The sequence below is a fragment of the Chamaea fasciata genome, unplaced genomic scaffold (assembly GCF_029207755.1).
Source record: "Chamaea fasciata isolate MVZ Bird 193981 ecotype frontalis unplaced genomic scaffold, bChaFas1.0.hap1 SCAF_13, whole genome shotgun sequence".
Lineage (NCBI taxonomy): Eukaryota > Metazoa > Chordata > Aves > Passeriformes > Sylviidae > Chamaea > Chamaea fasciata.
Window position 1 is genome coordinate 18,813,461 of NW_027094098.1, and position 19,032 is coordinate 18,832,492.

Genomic DNA, 19,032 nt, shown 5'->3' on the forward strand with positions numbered 1-19,032 from the left:
CCCTCTCCAAATTAACCCACTAATTTCAGTGTTAATTAAACTATCAGTCAAAGCAGATAACGACTGTCCTCCACAGAGGTAATTCAACATCTACCTCCCTATTTATTTATTTATCTGGCTACAAGAAACGTGCTGGGCCAGCACTGGCCATTGTGGCTGCAGCCCCCCGGGGGCATGGGGAGCCCCAGGGATCTGAGTCCTCATCAGGATCAAGGAGCTCAATTTCTGGAGGAGCTCATCCCCCTGTTCCTGTGTGCTGTCATACTGATGAGGATGATTCATGTTTGTAGGCTCATGAAGTACAAACGTGTTTGTGCAGTTGGCAGAGGGCAGGGTTAGATAAAATTTGGGAAGGAATTGTTCCCTGTGAGGGTGGGCAGGCGCTGGCACAGGGTGCCCAGAGCAGCTGTGGCTGCCCCTGGATCCCTGACAGTGTCCAGGGTTGGAGCACCCTGGGACAGTGGAAGGTGTCCCTGTCCATGGCAGGGGTGGCACTGGGTGGGCTTTGAGGTCCCTTCCACCCCACACCCTTCTGTCATTCCGTGATCCTATAACAAGTTCTGATCCCAAGGCATTGCTCCATTTGAAGTCAATCCCTCGCAGGATACAGGAAGCTTCACTTCAGGCAGCTTTAGGGCTGTGACCCAGCAGCAGAGGGGAGCTCCAGCACAGCGTGACATGGGGAAAAGCAGCATTATTATACCCTTAAAACTGCAGAAGAGTCTTGGCCACCCCTGGATGACACAGATTTGGCACTCGTGGCTCACCCAGCCCGTGGCCCTGGAGGAGTTACTCACGCAACTAATTGAACAGCTGAGCAAGAAGGTCACAAGGTAGGACCTGATCTTTACAAAACCACCTCATTCTACGCTGCACTTGTCCTGAGCTGAAATGATGAAGTGCCAATTTGTACCACAACATCATCCATTAATTCCTGCCTCTGATGGACTTTGTTCCATTTACTGTATTTTCTCCATTTCTCCCTAACACTTTTACTATCTTGGAGCTATTTATCCAGAGAGAAAAAGATGGCTTTGGCCTTTTAGATCAAATTTAACTAACTTTTATTTTGGTAATCTATTTTAGATGTTTGCATTAAACAAAAAAAAAACCAAAAAGCAACCAAAGAACAACAAAACACATTTCCTCCTTTATAGCCTATTATAGTCTAATGATTTCAGGGAAATATCAAATTAAAAAGCTGACAAAAACATATATAGAGCCTGGCAATCCCCTCTGGAGTTTTAAAGCTTATGATCACACGGAGCTTGCCAGAGAAGTTTTTATCTCCCCCAAATCACTGAGCCATTACAAAGCATCCTGTGATTATGTAATTAGGTGATACATCATCTGTATTAAAAATGCTCCTGAAAATTTGTGTTACCTGTGAGCTGCATATGAACAGGGGCCCGTTTTCAGCTGTGGCATTGAGGCCGCTTTAGTGAGCGATGTAATTCCTTCTACTCGTGTATACATATTTATTTCTCTCTTTATTCCCTCACTTTCGCTGTCCACGGTCATAAACACAGAGGGGAAAAAATATGATCTATGTAATAAAATGTAAATTTGCTCTGAGGCCAAACAATGGAGAAATGTTTCACAGTCCTTGGGTCTTGAATCAAATAAAATGAAAGGATAGAAGGAAATTGATATTGGGTTTCTCGGTTTGCAGCACATTTCATTCGCCCCTGGGAAATCTGTAGGGAAGAAAACCACGACTTTGGTGAACCTTGGCAGGTGGGTGGCCCAGACAGGGCAACCAGGGAGCCTAAAACAGCTCAGGACATCCAATTACCCCCAGAACTGAAGGTCTAAAGGGAAAAGGGATGATAGAGAGAGGAATGGAGGGATGTGGGGATCCTTTTATCCCTGCTAATCATCCACCCTGTCAGGCCTTTTGGGTGTGATGGCCGAAGAATTCCACGTGTGGGACAGTGGGGTCTCCCCCACGGTCACTCCTTCCCTGCCCCACCTTCCCCCTCTGATCCAACAAACCGTTTCCTACCTGCTGTTTGAACCAAATCCGCTCAGATTGGCCAAAATCCATTTTGGAGAGCACATGGAACTATTTTGGCCACGACATGAAGAGACAATGCCCTGTGGCCAAAAATACTCCCATCCATGTGAGAGTTTAGCCTCCATCCTGGAGGAGCTTTGCCAAACGAGCAAACGAGTTTTCAGGCAAAAAAGCAGCAAGACAGACGTAGCTATAAATGCTGTTTTGTTTCCTTGGAGGCAACCTTTGGACTGCATTGATTTTGCTCTTATTTAATACTCAGGCAGCTTCCTAGTTTTCCGCACAGCAGTATTCCCTGGTTATTCCAGTGCCCCTTCCCCACAGAGGCACAAAACTGGAGACATGGCACACACACATACACACAAACCTGCACTTCAGGCCTAACAGCAAGCTCACTAATTCTGCACATTCTGCTTCCTTCCATTTTCTACTTGCTCCATAGGAAAGTGGCAAGATTGCTGGATTTATAATATACTGTCATCTAGAATCAGAAAAAAAAAAAAATCATGTAAAGAAAAAAAAAAAATCACTCTGCTGGGCAATCTTGCCCTGAAATAAGGGTGGGGAGAAGGGAAAGAGACAATTAAAAGCAAGTGTCCTCCTTTTATCTGATCCCTGCTGTTCTTTTTAGAGCCAAGCAGGCAGCAAAGTTACCTCTGATGCTTTTAAAGAAGCCAGGAAAATTCATGTTGGCTCTTAAGGAAATCCAGTTTTTCCTTTGAGTCCTCTTTGTTCCCTCCTCAAAACAAGGCAGTGAAGGGGGCAGAAGTTCCTGGTGGGGTCAGGGGAAGGTGATCCCACAGCAAGGCCCTTCAATTCTGTGGCATCAGGATTTGTTCCCTAAACACCAGGGATTTTTTCTCTTGTAGGGTGCCCTGGTGCAGTGGTATCCACAGAAAATGAGTCTTTTTTTGCCCCAAAATAGCTTTGGGTTCCCACTCAGAGCAGAATATTCTGAGCTGTACCAGCCTGAGAGCTTCTGCTGACCCCTCACAGCCACAGCTCAAACTGGGGATGTTTGTCATGCCTGGCATCAAGGAAAGAGTGGTCTGTGGCTTCTTGAGGCCTCCATTTGACCCTGGTGTCAAATCAACCCCTTGCACTATCGAATGGTGAATAATAAAGGAAACCTCACAGTGGAGAGGGAAAAACAATCCCCAAGCTGAAGCTGGCTTGTATGAAATATTCATTGAAGAACAACGATTAAACCAAGCCAAAAAGAATTTAAAAAAAAAAAAAAAATGAATTTTGTTTTAGTTTTGGACAGTTTTCAGGCAATTAAAAGGGAAAATTTTTGTAAAGCAGATCGGTTGTCTAAGGCACTCCAGCCAAAGCAGGGAGGTCCTGTAGTAATGTTTTTATATTCCTTTTCCAGAAACTTGACAACACTTGTGTGCTCCTACTGCTGCAGCTCACCACAGAGCAAGATCTTACAAGGAGTAAGATCTCACTGTTATTGAGCAATGATTCCTCACAGCTGGTGGAAAACAGCTCCTGGCTGTGTCTGGTGTAGCTTACACCCTTCTGCCATTATTAGTGCAATAACTTTAATTAATAGAGAAACATCATCAGGTTGGATAACTCAGCTTCACCCTTTTGCCCCCGTGAGCAGGAGCTGGTAACACAAACCCACAGCCTTTCTCTTGGGAGCTGCAGATGATTTTTTTTTTCTTTTTTTCTTTTTTCTTTTTTTGTCTGTTGGCACCTCCACAAATGACTCAAAGAAAGTTTGTGGCTCACTTTGCATCTGGCAATTTCCTGCCTGGCACATGTGGGAGGTAAAACCGTGTGAACATCACATCATCACAGGGAAAGAGAAGGTGAGTCTGGCTCTATAAAGGTGCTATTCCACACCTCCACAGTCATCTGGTGTGCATCTTATTTAATTTTCAGTTATTTTTGCCCACCCACCAAGATCCAGGACCCCTAACTTCTGGAAGTATATTGATGGGAAACAGAAGACGTCTATTTCACATCCAAAGCGAGCTTCCCGTGGGAAATAAAGATCTCGTCTGCTTTTCTTTCAGCTGCATCAGCTGATCTAATAAAAAGTAGTGTCTTTGCTGAACCTGCTGTGCTTCTGTCCTCAGAGCATTCCAGCTGCTGATAGCACAGTGATTGCCCCAATAAAACATGACACTGATGATTAAGCAGCCAACTTAACCCAGGCTGCAGCTGGAGGCAGCTGCACGCTGTGCAGGGTCTCGTGTGAGCCTACAAATCAGTGGGGTCAGGGCTGTGTGTGTCCCAGGCACATCCCCTGACCATTCCTGACCACGGGATCACATAATCACTGAGGCTGGGAAAGACCTGCAGGGTCAAGAACAAGCCGTTCCCCATCCCCACCTTGTCCAGAGCACTGAGTGCCACCTCCAGGAATTCCTTGGGCACCTCCAGGGATGGGGATCCAAACCTCCCTGGGCAGTTCCAAGCACTGAGTACCCTTTCTGTGAGGAAATTCCTGCTGATGTCCAACCTGAGCCTCCCCTGGCCCAGCCTGAGGCCATTCCCTCTCCTCCTGTCCCTGTTCCCTTGGAGCAGAGGCCAAATCCCCCCGGCTGTCCCCTCCTGTCAGGGAGTTGTGCAGAGCCAGAAATTACCCCTGAGCCTCCTTTTCTCCAGGCTGAGCCCCTTTCCCAGCTCTCTCAGCCTCTCCTCACTGCTCATCCCCAGCTCCAGGCAGAGCTCTCCATGAGGAATGACCCCTCTGGGCAGTGCTGGGTGGGACAATGACCACCAGGAGCTGGTGACAGCCACCCCTGCCACGCAGGAGCGTCCAGCCCACGGGGCCAAACCAGAGAAGGCACAACCCCAAACCCCCAGGGCTTGTGCAGGGCAGACATGAGGCTCTCCCCTTCGTGTTTTACCCTGAGGGCCACAGCAGGACCCAGCCCAGTGAGAGGCTCTGGGGTTCCAGTCTAAACCAGCACAACGCCAGTGCTCGGCGGTTTGTGCACACAGGCCGAGGGCAAGGGCCATTCTTCCATCTATTAATTGACCTCGTATCTTGATGCCTTGAGAGGCTACCTAGAACACAGGCCAGGCAGTGTTAAAGGAATAAAGTGGATACTTATTAAAAGGCCACACTTTGGGGTTATTTATTAAAAGGATATCCATTTATTAAAAGGATACACCTTGGGCAGTACAAGGCTACACCGACACCCAGCCGAGGCTACACCCAAGGTGGACAGTGGGTCCCAAGTTTTCAGACTTCCATGAGTTTTCACACTTTTATAAGTTTTGGTCCATCCACATATTGGAGTTAATCGTCCAATTACAGCTTCGGGTTATCCAGTCCCATCCTCCCAGTTTGCTCTCCTCAAGTCCCTGTTGTTTTCCCTTTTTGGGCCTGAAGCTGCAACAATGGCCATGGATCTCAGGCTGGAAAAGGATTGTTTTTTCGACTACACTGTGAAGAGAACTTGCTAACCCTTTATATGAAGTTCAGAGTTATTTACCAATGCAGCACAGAATCTGGAAAATCTGAAAGCTAAAACTTAAGGCCATCACTCTGACCTGAGTCAGGGCTACAGGTGCCACCTCAGCATTTCACTCTCGTGTTCTGAGCGCCTCTGAAGAGCTCCCCAGCCCGAGGTGATCCCCCAGACCTCAGGAATGCACAAAACCCCACTGCAGCACGAGACCATGGCGGGGTTCCATCGAGCACTGGCATTTAGGAGTCTCAGAGAAGTGGAGGGACAGAAAAAGAACTCACTGAGTGCAGGATGATGAGTCTCCCGCTCTTGAGGAAAATTGTTTTACTCGAGACTTTATGTTTCAGCAGAGCTCTTTTTGTTCTGATTTTAAAGTTATGGAATAATCTCTCTGATTTAGGCAGAAAATAAGCCATTAGTTTAGCCAGCTTTAACAAACGTCTCTAATGGAAGCATTTTCAAATATACTCTCATTTCCCACGTATTTCCACTTATCAGGGCTATAAAAGTTAGTTTGTGTATGGCATTGCTGAAGCACATTTAGACAAAAAAACATAAAGACGGATTTTATTTTCAGCATAAAGGATTTAGCTATGGTTCAGTTGTCAAAATTGCTTGACTGAAACCAATTTAAAAAGGGAAACTGTATTTTTGATTAATCAGAAATTTTCACAAAGCACATCTCCTTTCTGTAGGAAATGTTGACATGCAAAGGAAAAAATTCCAGGAGCACAGCCCAGCCCAAACATAAACATATTTCAAGCTCCTGAATTTCACAATCTTCCAGTTTCGCATCTTTGAGTCGGAATGAAATTCTCAAACAATTCTGCCCCTGTTCAAGTTCATTAAAGGGAATTAGGAATTACCTGAGCAGTGCCGAGTGTCCTGAAAGAAACCTGTGGAGTTCCTCTCTTGCTGGTGCAGGGAAGGGCAGGATGCTCTTGGTCTGTCTCCAGCTCCCTCCGTGTCACCTGTGGTGAAGGAGAAGGAGAAGGAGAAGGAGAAGGAGAAGGAGAAGGAGAAGGAGAAGGAGAAGGAGAAGGAGAAGGAGAAGGAGAAGGAGAAGGAGAAGGAGAAGGAGAAGGAGAAGGAGAAGGAGAAGGAGAAGGAGAAGGAGAAGGAGAAGGAGAAGGAGAAGGAGAAGGAGAAGGAGAAGGAGAAGGAGAAGGAGAAGGAGAAGGAGAAGGAGAAGGAGAAGGAGAAGGAGAAGGAGAAGGAGAAGGAGAAGGAGAAGGAGAAGGAGAAGGAGAAGGAGAAGGAGAAGGAGAAGGAGAAGGAGAAGGAGAAGGAGAAGGAGGCTGCTCCAATCTGCACTTTTCCAGACACACACAAAAGAATGAGGAGCTGCTTGTAGGAGCTGGATCAATAACCTGATTTATTGTTCCCTGGATCTGAGGTGTCCCCACAGAACTGGTGAAATGTAAACCTCGCCCTGAGGAAAAAATCAGGTGTCCTTCTGCTTTTGTGTCTGAGACTCTGTTTGCAGTTAAAAAAAGAAAATATCATTAATAAGGATTTTTTTTTTGCCTACTTTGTCTGATACAAACTGTCCATAAAAGATGGTAGGAGTAACACCACATTCTTTTGTAAGTCACGTGTTAGAGATTCACCATCTGAGCACTCCTTCTGCTTCTATTCTCATTTATTTTGTTCTGAGCTTCCAGTGAACCATGTGGGCTGAGACATTATGGCTTTTCAATAGCTCACTAAATATATTTAGAATGCTTAATTGAAGCTTAACCTTTACTTTGTTCAATAAATGTATTCTCCATCCAACAGCATCAAACAAGAAAATAACTTTGTTGAGGTTTCACATTTTGTCAGCATTGTTTCCCTCTAAAGAGAGAGAAAATGAAGCCTCTACAATAAATTGCTGGAACAGGGAATCAACAGAGGAAAAAAATAATTTTGATGATTTCTTCTTTGCACTGCAATTATATCCAGTACACTTGACAATGAAATAAACAAATAGTACAAATGAAGCCATTAATTTCCTTTCTATCCACACAATTTTAATTAGAATCATTTAATTAGTCTTGGCTACAGTTTCTCAAGAAGATTGCACAACACACATTTAAGCTACTCTCCTGCACAAAGATATATTTATCATTGTTTATTAAATACAACAAATAGCTACAACAGTTCTAGGTAGGCCATGATAAATGCTCTTGTCAAAAACAATTCTTTATCACCAAATTTATTTGAAAGCAAAGTTCTCTCCACGTTCATTAGTTATTAAGCTTTTGCTATTTTAATTGTATATAATAAATACAATGACATATTTAATATATTAACTAACTTTTTATGACGTGTCGTTTTTTGTAGCTGGCAATAAATGTCCCCGAGCCTTGAAATAATTTTTCCTCGTTTGGTTTGCCAGGGCTTTTGTTCTAGAAAAACAACCTGAACACGAAATCACAGAATAATGCTCTGAAAGGACTTTGGGTTCATCTTCAGAGGTCACCTGATCTATCCCTTCTCCCTCCTCCCCACTGTTGGTAGCGTTTGGTGTAGAACTGGTTTTAAGATCCTCCACCTCTCAAGGTTTCAAAGGCTCCATAGGTTCCTCCAGTGGTTCACACATTTCACACCGAGAAAAACTTCCTTTGTCTTGCCCAAATATTCCTTCCAGATAAATTTATCGATTCCATGTGGGAGATCTGGAGAAGACATCCATCCTTCCCTAATACGGATCCTGTTTCCTTTTGGTCCTCTCCAAACTCCACTGAGTGTTTTGTTTTTCAGCTCCTCCTCTCATGGTGAGATGTGTCAGGCTTTGCAACTTCTTCAAAACGCAACAATTCTCATGTGGAAATCTCATTAGGACAGGAAATCATAACTCTGGCAGGAATAATAAACCACGAAATTATTTCAACATACCAGCAGTGTTGGGTTAATGCTTGATCATCTCAGAGCGCTTTTCCAACCTTAATGAATCTGTGATTCTGTGATTTTATAACTGAGCCATTTTCACAACTGAGAAAATGTGGAAGGAATCATTTGGGGGTTTTTTTCTGTTGTCAGTTACAAGAAGAACTGGAAGAACAGTCACAACAAAGAGTTTGTCAGCTGAAATCTTGTCTTTCATTCTTCGCATGAACTGCCCAGAAACCTGACGGTTTTCTCGGCTGGGTTTTCTACTTAATGTTATTGACTGAAAACTTTTAGTTAATATCTCCTGGCTTCTACCTCACTTCCAGGCACTGTTCCCAAGTCCTCATTAGTCAGGTTTCCAACGCCTTCACTGGATATCTGAGCCAAAGAAAGCCAGATCCTACAAACAAGCTGGTGAAGGTGTGAGCGTCACCGTAACCCACGGAGAGCCACCCAGCCCTGAGAAGATGAGAACAGAGTTGCACTCAGGACTTGGAGTTTTAAAAGAATATTTAACTGATGAATTACATCCAAAAATTTGAGTTCTTATAGCAATACTTTACTACAGTTATGGAGTGGCTTGGATTGGAAAAGACCTTAAAGCCCATCCAGTGCCACCCCCTGCCATGGGTGGGGACACCTTCCACTGTCCCAGGCTGCTCCAAGCCCCAGTGTCCAACCTGGCCTTGGACATTTCCAGGGATCCAGAAGCAGCCACAGCTGCTCTGGGCACCCTGTGCCAGCGCCTCATAGGGAGGAATTAGTTCCCAGTATCTAAAGAAATAAATAACTCTTCTTTTGGAACACATCCTTCGATATTTTCTTTTCCTGCCCTATAGGTTTGATGCCATCGTTGTGGGATAATCCTGACGGTGTGCAGTGCACGATGATCATATCAGATGGTCCAAACATTTTTTTCTTTTTGAGTGAATCAACACTTGATGATCATAGGTCTCAGAAAAATTTGCACAGGGATGTGGGAAGAGAAAAATTTCAGATTGCCTAGTGAAAAATGGAAGCGAGAAGTAGCATTTTTGAAGAAGTTGCTAAGCTGATTTGTTAAGCAGGGGCAAAACATGCCTTCTGTGGAAGGTATAAAATGAAATCAGATACTAAATGTGAAAAAAAAACCCAAAAAAACCAGTATATAAACACGAATAAGTGGAAGGACTTTAGAACTAGAGTAAGCTGAAAAGAAAGCTTAATTCTCAGGAAAAGTCCACTCATAACTGTTGAGGAAAATCAGACACAATTATAAGGGGTTTTTGTACAAAAGAAATCCCAGCAGTGTTCTGGGCTTATCACTTCACAATAGTGGTGATAAGGTTGTTAATAACAATGCAGGGAAAGGAGAACTGCTCCATAAATATTCACATCTCCTACTTTCCAAAGAAATACGAGGATGGAGTATTTCAGAGTCAGCTATTAACTACTGAGGATGTTAAACAACATATAAACACAAATGTTTTAAAACTGACAGCCCTGATAGCATCTACAGAGGGTGATCCCTGTAGCCAGGTGAGGTTATCCTAGGAGAATGTTGGGTTTTAATAATACATGATTGATCCTAGAGAAATTCCAACAGATTGTTGGAGCATTAATGCTGTGGCAGTGCTCCAGATACACAGCCAGAACAACCTTGGCACCTCTACATGACCTCCCCTGACCTCAGTCCTGGCAAAATGATGGGATTAAAGCTGATACAAGATTCAAGAAGAAGAAGTGAAGATGGGAAGGTGATTGTCATTCCACGTGATCCCATGAAAGGGTCCTGTCAAACAAACAACCCCAATTTTATTTCACTGATAACATCAGCAGCGTGGCTTCTGTGCCACTCTGACTTTTGCAGGGTATCTGACTCAGCCTTGGGAATATTCTGATTAAAAATGAGAATTACTCAATAGCAATAAAACAGAGGTTAAATCTATTAAAAATGGGCAAGCTAATGGATCTGAAATGGAGTCATCAGAGGGGAATCATAATTAAGTGCAGAGCTGGGATTCTGCTGGTATCTGCTTACTGCTATTAATCATGTTCAGTAATGATTGGCTGGTAAAAGTTTCAGATGACACGAAGATTGATGTGCAGGTAAATAATCATGAGAGCAGAAAAATAATAAAGAGCATTCTGGATCCCTCACTCACCTCTTCCTCAGAACCAGAATGTTTAATACACTCAGGTTCAAAGATGTGTTTAGAAGGCAAGAATGAGGCCATATCTGCTAAATTTAGGTTGGTACCTGGCAAGTTATCCTAAGGAAAATGATTTAGCTTTCCACACAGCAAAGGAACAACAGTTCTGAGAGGATGCACCAGCAGAAAGGATCCCTGTTCCTGGCAGCAGAGGGGATGTAAATCCAAGCCACAGAATTTGGGTTCAAAAGTCTCAAATGATGCAGTCCTACCAATTGCTGTTCCATCCTGAGGAAGTTTTCCTATGGCTTTTTCCTAATTTTCTGCTTCTTATTATTCAATTTATGACTCCCAAATGACGATGTCTCCTTTCTGTTCCCTATTCTGTAACTATCCACATGTTTGTCTATATTTCTCTATCTCCAATTCCACTTTTTTTCATGAATCAGTGCATTTTAATGAGTCTACATGATAAATATAAATATAAATATAAATATAAATATAAATATAAATATAAATATAAATATATTTATATGTATAAAAATTTATAATATTTACATAGGTTTCCTAAATGAAACCATGCTGGGAAGAAATGCTTCTTATCACTTCTGTGATGTTTCTCTATTTTCAGCCCTAAATTCTATGGCCATTTTTTACTACAGAAGCACATCTGCATTTCCATGTCATTGATTCTGGAATTTTTCAGGTTGAAAATATTAGGCAATAGAATCAGATTCAATGAGTTGCTGGTGAAACTCATAAAACACTTTGCAACTTAATAAATTACTTTTTTAATCATTGCATGTAATCAATCACCTTTTAATCCATGCTAGAGGAGATAATATTTCTATCCAAAACAAGCAGAGTGAATGCTCAAAGTAAGATTTTTCATGGAAAAAAAATCAAGTGTTTTGCTAATATCAAAACGTGTCTTTCACACACTTCTCTTTTATCTGACGTGCGAGTAAATATGAATACTAATAAAAAAATTCCACCTCATCTAACGTGCATCTGTATTCATCTGTTTCCTTCTCATTGTTCAGGTATTGATAATTAATTAGTTACAGCCTCATCTCATGTTCATGGAGACTTTTAAGAACACTTGAGATGAACTTACAACAACGGAGCAGCCTTGATTTCATCCGTGGCTTTGAGAACAATGATAACAGAGCACGAGATCTCTGTCTCTGCCCTCATTAACATGAGGAGTGGCTTTTCCTCACCAAACCCAGCTGAAAAGCTTTGCTGGAACTCCTCACACGAGTGAAAATACACTTGAACAAGAGCCTGCAGCAGCTGCTTGAACTACTTAAATAAAAACAGCTTTTGTGGAGAGCAGGAGCGATTCAGTGTGAATTATGAATGACAGTGGACTTCAGAATCTGTTCTCTGTCTGAAAATACAAATATCACTTGTAGGACACCCATTTTTCCCCCCCCTTAGCTACTGTATCATCAAATAAGTGCTGCTATATGTCTTGATTTACCAACTAAAGTTAAGTGTCAGATTTTAGGCAAATAAAAATGATTAAAATATGACAGCTGGCAAATTATGCTAACACCTGGTAACAAATCATTCCTGACAGTTCAATAGCGAACTTCTTAAAGCACAGCTATTAATATTATAAACAGCGCAATGCAAAAAATTGTAGGACTTGACTAACATGCTCAGTTTATCTTAATGTGGAAAAATGTCGTGCCTTGTTCCTTGGGATTGAAGAAAATTGGAGCTGAATAATTGCAAACATGCAAATATTCTAAGTCACATTGGTGTAGTTGTTCAGAACCAGCTGAATATGAAATTTTCAGTGTAGGATGATGTTCAGACTATTCCTGGTGCCATTAATTCAATTAATATTCCATTTATGGGGGGGGAGATTTCCAAATGCATGAATATTTAGGTGGCCTTTGATATTGATGTCGCCAAATTCTTTGTGATCTGGTATAAATCAGGATTATTTAGGTTGGATAAACCTCTGAGATCATGGAGCCCAACCTTTAAATGGTCATTCCCTTGCCAGCCCCAAGTCTGGACAACTTGGATTCTTTGGAATAAGAGTGACCCATCCCACCACACTCCTCACTCACGTCCCAAGGGAGGCTTTCCAGATGGGTCCATAACTTTAATAAAATGAATCACTTTTAAACATTAATTGTCTCATTTGTTTGCCTGATAATGGCACAGCACTGAACCATTTAAATGAACCTTCAAAGGATTTCAGACCATGAGTTTTGTGATTTTTGGATAATTAATTAACAAGGCAATCTAAAGACAATGGAAATGTGTCTGCAGACATCGAGGTCCATCCTGCAGCTCAAAAAGGACTGGAGGAGAGGGAGGAACCAACTCTACTTTCTGCTCATCCACATTTCTCTCTAACCTATTTCCTGGGCTCTTAAACTGAACTTTTAGCTCAGCATAAAATTCAGCAGAATCAACTCTGTCCCGAATGTCATGAAGGATGGATGAGGTACCATCCATGCATCTGTCCCATCCCTTGACATATGAGGAGAATCTTCAGCTGAGTATTAAAATGTGAAAATATGTGAGCTAGAACCACATAATCTTTCTGCATGATAGAGGAGACTGATTAATGTAACATTAATGTGCTTTCAAAGACCTCATCAGGCAGAAATCTCACAATTTCACAAATGAATTTCGTATTTTTTTTTTTTTTTTACTTTTCACGGTGCCTTTCTGGTTTTATTTCACCGAGTTGCAGTGGAATAATTATTGCTGTATTATACATGTGGCTGTGCACAGTTTTGAGGAACTAAAAATAAACGATGGCTTTACTGATACATTTTTTGACTGATACGTTTTTTGACTTTGTCATAGATAATTTATGGAATAATTTTACACTTCTGCAACACCCAGCTCACAATTCACATTCCAATCCATGAGGTGTCATTTGCAATTTGCGATGGGTTCTTAATGAAATTCTTTGGATCTTACCTTCTAAATGTTTCATTTTATGCTTGGGCAGAAGAGAGAAAGTGTGTTCATATACGTTTATACATTGTAAGTGGAAATAAAGCTATGATCTGGCTCATCTTTCTAATCTATTTATCCTCCCAACTCCCCCCAGTGCTACGAGGAATATTATCCTCTGCATTACACGGGTAGGGAAGGGAGAAACGAGGAGCTGCTGGGACTTGTTCAAGGTCACAACATGGGAAGGAGAGAGCTGAATCCACATGGAGTCATGGAATATCTTGGGCTAGAAAAGACCCACAAGAATCACCCCAAGCCCTGGCTTGATGATCTGCACAGACCCCCCAGATCCCACTCTGGGCATCCCTGGGAAGGTTTTCCAAAGGTCCTTGGAGCTCTGGCAGCCTCGGGGCAGTGCCCAGCACCCTCTAGGGGAAGAACCGTTCCCAAAAATCCACCCTAAATCCCCCTGGAGACAGTTCATTCCCATCATTCTGGAGGCTACAAGGAGAGACACAGCCCCATCACCCCCATCACCCCATCCCAGCTCCTGGCATTTTCCAGGTTAGAGCCTCACACCCTCTCTGCTGGGCTAGTTCTTCACTTGCTCATCCTCCTTCCCCCTCCAGTTTAAATGAACTCATTAACTCACAGGGCTTAAATTGATGCTGAAGCCTGGTTAAATTCAGTATAAGTCACCTGGAGGAGCAGTGACCAAAAAAAAAAATAAAAAACAACAAGAAACATGTTGTGATCACAACAGATAAGAGCTGAGCATGTGGTCCCTTGGAGACACCACAGCCAGAGCAGATTCTGGGTTCCTCAGATAAAGCAAAAGGAGGAATTTTAATTACTGACAGATCATTCTACTATTTCAGTGCTCTGTCCCTTTGTGTTGGCTACTGCCCAGGAAAGATGCTGATAAATTGGAATGGGATCAGATATGTACCAGTGAACGATGAAAGGATTGGAAACATGCCTCCGAGGGCAGAGGCAGGGAGCTAATTGAGCTGTTGTGTTTTTTTCCTTGGTAAAGCAAAGATCAAGGGCTAAACTTAGTCTGGAGAAAGGAAATTCTAAATAACACGCTGCCAGTCTAGCCAGAGTGTAACCAGGCAAAATAGCTGGAAGTTCAAGCTAAATATTCAGGATTTACAATTATTTTTTATGACGATTTTCAAGGGACTGGAGTAGGTTCTACATCCCTAGAAGATGAGACATGTCAGATCTCAGTAATAACCTCTGACAAAGAGGGGTTTTTCCCTCTAAAAGCCTTACTTCATTTTGGAACGTGTTGTGTACAGAAGGCAACAAAGAAAACAAATTCCAAAATTCACCGTGTGTCAAAATTATGAATGCAAATTAATGGATTGGAATTGGTTCAATGTAATTACAGAACAATTTTTATTTTTTTTTTTTTACCCCACCTGGGAATGCAAAAAAAAAAAACAAACCCCAATTAATATGGAAGTGAACATATTTTGCAGGTTTCCTGCCATCTGCATTACAGGTGTCTCCTCCAGCACACATCCAGCTCAAACAGCTGTTCCAGCAAATCCAGTGGGATGTTTTCCAGGCTTCTCCAGGGATTTACCTGTGCTCAGAGCACGGGGAACACTTTTCCCTTGTTATTGATTTGCAGCTCTCGTTTGAACCACACAACCCTTCTCTCCTTCCAGAGTTTGGTTGGTTTTGAATGATTTGGTGGCTATAAACTCAAATGAAGTAGGATTAGGTGGGATGTTAGGAAGGAATTCCCCTGTGAGGGTGGGAACAGGGTACCCAGAGAAGTTGTGGCTGCCCCTGGATCCCTGGCAGTGCCCAAGGCCAGGTTGGACACTGGGGCTTGGAGCAGCCTGGGACAGTGGAGGGTGTCCCTGCCCATGGATGGGTGTGGGACTGGATGGGCTTTAAGGTCTGATTTTGATGATTCTGTGATCCTGTTTGGGTTTGGGTGACTTAGGCCCCTCTCTCACCACGTGCAATGCCTTCCCCAGCACGCAGAGCACATGATTCAATAAAGAAGCTTTCACCATGGAATCTGTCCCCATGTTGGGCTGATTAAACTTACATTTGTTGACCTTCAGTGTTGACCTTGGTTCAAAGCTCAAGCAGATTTTAGCTCCGAGTTAGAGAGTCCTTCATTGTAAAGAGCTGTTGAAGCTCCAGGACTCCTCTGGAGGCTGATTTCTGTCAATTAGTTATCCGAAATATGATGATTTATGAATGCCTCCTATTGTGGTGTTGGATGGGGATGTTTAGCAAACTGCAAGAGAAAACAGTGCAGCCTCAATGGGAGCAAACGGATGGAGAAAATAATGTTCCCCTCAAAATGATCAAAATGGCAGAGAAAAAAAAAAATCCTGTTTCTGGATGTGTGTTGTGCATATCTATAAATATCTCTATCTATATCTCACAGTGCACGTCCTGCCTCCCCAAAAACTAGGGAGAAGATTAAACATGGATTTTTAACGGGTGCATATTTACAGTCAAAGCCATTTCTCCCCATCAAAAGCATCCATGTGCAAATATAATCAAAGCAAGTCGTAGAACTCTATATTTGAGAAGACTTCCATAATATTTTGCATTCCTCAAGTTCATGTGTTTTTACTGTAATTCATTTTTCTCCCTCAGTTCTGAACGTTCAAGCATTCTGGAGTGTTTTGGCTTTTAAATTTATTGTGACAACTTCCAGTGAATTGTCTGGAGAAGACAATAAAACCGGGCCCTTTGGATTGCTGCGTGAGTGGATCAATGTTCTATTTTCCAGCGTTATGATAATGAGTTAATTTTAAAGATGTATTGAGTGATTTGGCGTTAATTCCGCCATTAAAATTTACCTCATGCCTGGACAAGAGCGCACTTTGCTACAGTGCTTAAGATAAAAAGTACAGGATTGTAAATGGGATTTCTGGAGTGGAATTTGGCCTGAAAATTGGAAATCTGGAGCTGTTGACTCAGCCCTAATCGGCTGGAAGGAGTTGGTGCTGCCAGGAGTGATGTCCCCTGAGACAGGGGGGACACAGGGACAGGGAGGGTGACAGGGGACATGGGGACAGGGAGGGGGCTCCGGGTGGCCCCTGGGGCTCACAGGGAACATCAACCCCAAACCACCTCTGCTCTCTTCTGCTGGCAGCTCCTGTGCTCGAGGTCTGGGAAAGGAAAGAGAAATTCTATCTCCAGGTGATCTCAGGGATGGGACAATGAGGAAAATGCTGCTGGAGGACCCTGAGGAGCAGCTGCACCTCCTTGGCTGCTGTCCCAGCCAGCTGGGGTCAGGATGGGACTGACCTCACCACCTCTGCTTCTCCTCTGGGGTGTCTGCACCCCACAGAGGGGTCCTCAGGACACAGAAAATTAAAACATCTCACTTCAGAAACCTTGCTGCGTGCATTTAAACAGGGCAGAAATCCCCGTCTCCTCAAGGAGGAGCAAGGACAGTTAAATACAGTTGCAGAAATACAGCAGGTGAATTTCCTCGCTGTGGTTTTTGTGTTTCAGGAGATTTTTTTTTTTTTTTTTCCAAGGCAGAGGAACTGAGCGTTAGGCACAGCGATTTTCAGCGGGTGGAAGGTGAGTGAGCTCTAATTGTTGGCGCTGCTGTCACACCACAGTCAGAGAACGGGGCTGGAACTGGAGGAACACTTTGTCATGAGCTTTCTCACCCGGCTCCTGCTAATTCCTTTCACACCGCTCTGATATCCTTAAATTGTCTCTTTTCACAGCATTTCAAGGTGCCTTTTCCTTTTCCTCTTTTTGCAGAAACACTTTGCAGCACACCTCCACCCAGAGCTGCTGCAGACAAAGCAATTACCTGCGTTACATATTCAGGAGGGGCACGGGAAATACAAATGTCAGGATATCGGGAAAGGCCGCGGAGACACATCCTGTGTAAACAAGGAGATGGCAAAGAATCAAAAGGAGACATCAGCCAGCTCCATCCCACTTTTCCTAAGCGACAAAAAAAATCGGCTGCTTTCACACAGAAGAGGCAAACGGGGGAAAAATAAATTCAAAGTCGTCCCTACAAAGCTTTGAGTTGTGCACAGTCCTTTCCTACCACTGTGCGGGCAACCCCAAAGATTTGGAGCTATAGGGTGGGTGGGGTTGACAGCAGGCTCTTGTGTTTTCATCCTGTTTTCCCCTCCCTGCTCTCCATCCAAAGAGCTGCACGGAATTCCCAAACACTTCTGGGCAGTTGTGGCACCGGGAAAACATTTAAGTGTGAGATACGAGAGGATATTTTAAAGCAAGCAGCCCAAGAGTGCATCCAAGCACTCCCAGCTCCTTTCCATGCTTGTGCTGGCGCCAAAGGTCACACGATAAAAAGCTTTAGGTTTCCAAACCCAGCAGAGCCAAGGCAGGAAATCAGGTGAATTACATCCTGACGTATCCACCTGACCCCTCCACCACTCGTTTTTCCCACATTGCCCTGGGGAGGCCGCACTGGGAGCAAATGAAAACACGGGTTTGCAGTTTGCATGGAGCGTCCTGCCTGGAATGCCAGGCCAGGATAATTCCCTCCTCCAGGAGAGGGAGGAAGGCCAGGGGATGGCAGTGATGGTGTGGGGAGCGCTGACACTGATAACCAGATAAGATAATGCACCATAAACATCCCAATCCTCCTCTCCATGAAGCAAACCCCAGCACAGAGCCTGGACTGGTTCATTGCCTTGGATGCCAATTCCTAAGGCAATATCATGCAGGAATATTCCCTTTATTCTTCCCTTTTTCTATTTCCCCCCTGCTTCTCTGAGATCCTTTTAAAAGAAAGGATTATATTTGCCAGGATGTTTAAATCCCCTTCCTCAGTAAGGGTCAACAGAGGCAACAATTTTACCTGAGGATCTGTTCTAAGTTTCGGACAAGCTGTTTTAATGATTATATTCCCATGTTAATACCCAGCTCTTTCAAGGTGTGGAGAAAATAATCATTAGATTCTGCGAAATATCAGACATTAGGAATTGTCTGATGTAATTGGGTAGTATTAATGTGGTTTATGATCTATGCTGACATTTCCATGCCATTGTGGCACACTGGTGTGCGGATTATGGACACTGGAGAGACTTTTAGTGCTCTGTGATTGTGCAGGATACATTTACCCCATTTCCATTTGAACTGTTTAAAAGCCAAGGTACTGAAAAGCCTAACTGGATGCTGTGATTGGCCCAGGAAGGAGTTTGATTTCCTGTTGATATAATTCCGAGGAAGCCTTCCTGATCTCCTCAGGAATAAACCACAGAAGAACAAGGAGAGGGCAGAACGAGGCCCTTTTTATCCTTATCTGGAGAAATCCAAGAAAACCAGGAGCAGGTTGGTTTTCCACTGGCTCCGGGGGCAATCAGGATTCCAAGAGGAAAGGTTTTTCAGGGCAAGGCATCCCTGTGATTCATTCCCCGCTCCTCTGCCCAAAGCTCCACATGGCAGCTCTGGCTCCTGGCAGCTTCTCCCACCTGAGTCACTCCTTGCTGATGGTTCCAGTTCACACAGGAGGGTTTTATCCTCAGATTAAGTTCTGCAACTGGCCTCCAATACTAATTGCAAAATGTATTTATTATTAACTAGGTATGAATTTTAAATAACTCTGTTGAACATCCCGATGCATAAAACCTGCATTTTTTTTTCCAATTCCTGCAGCCAG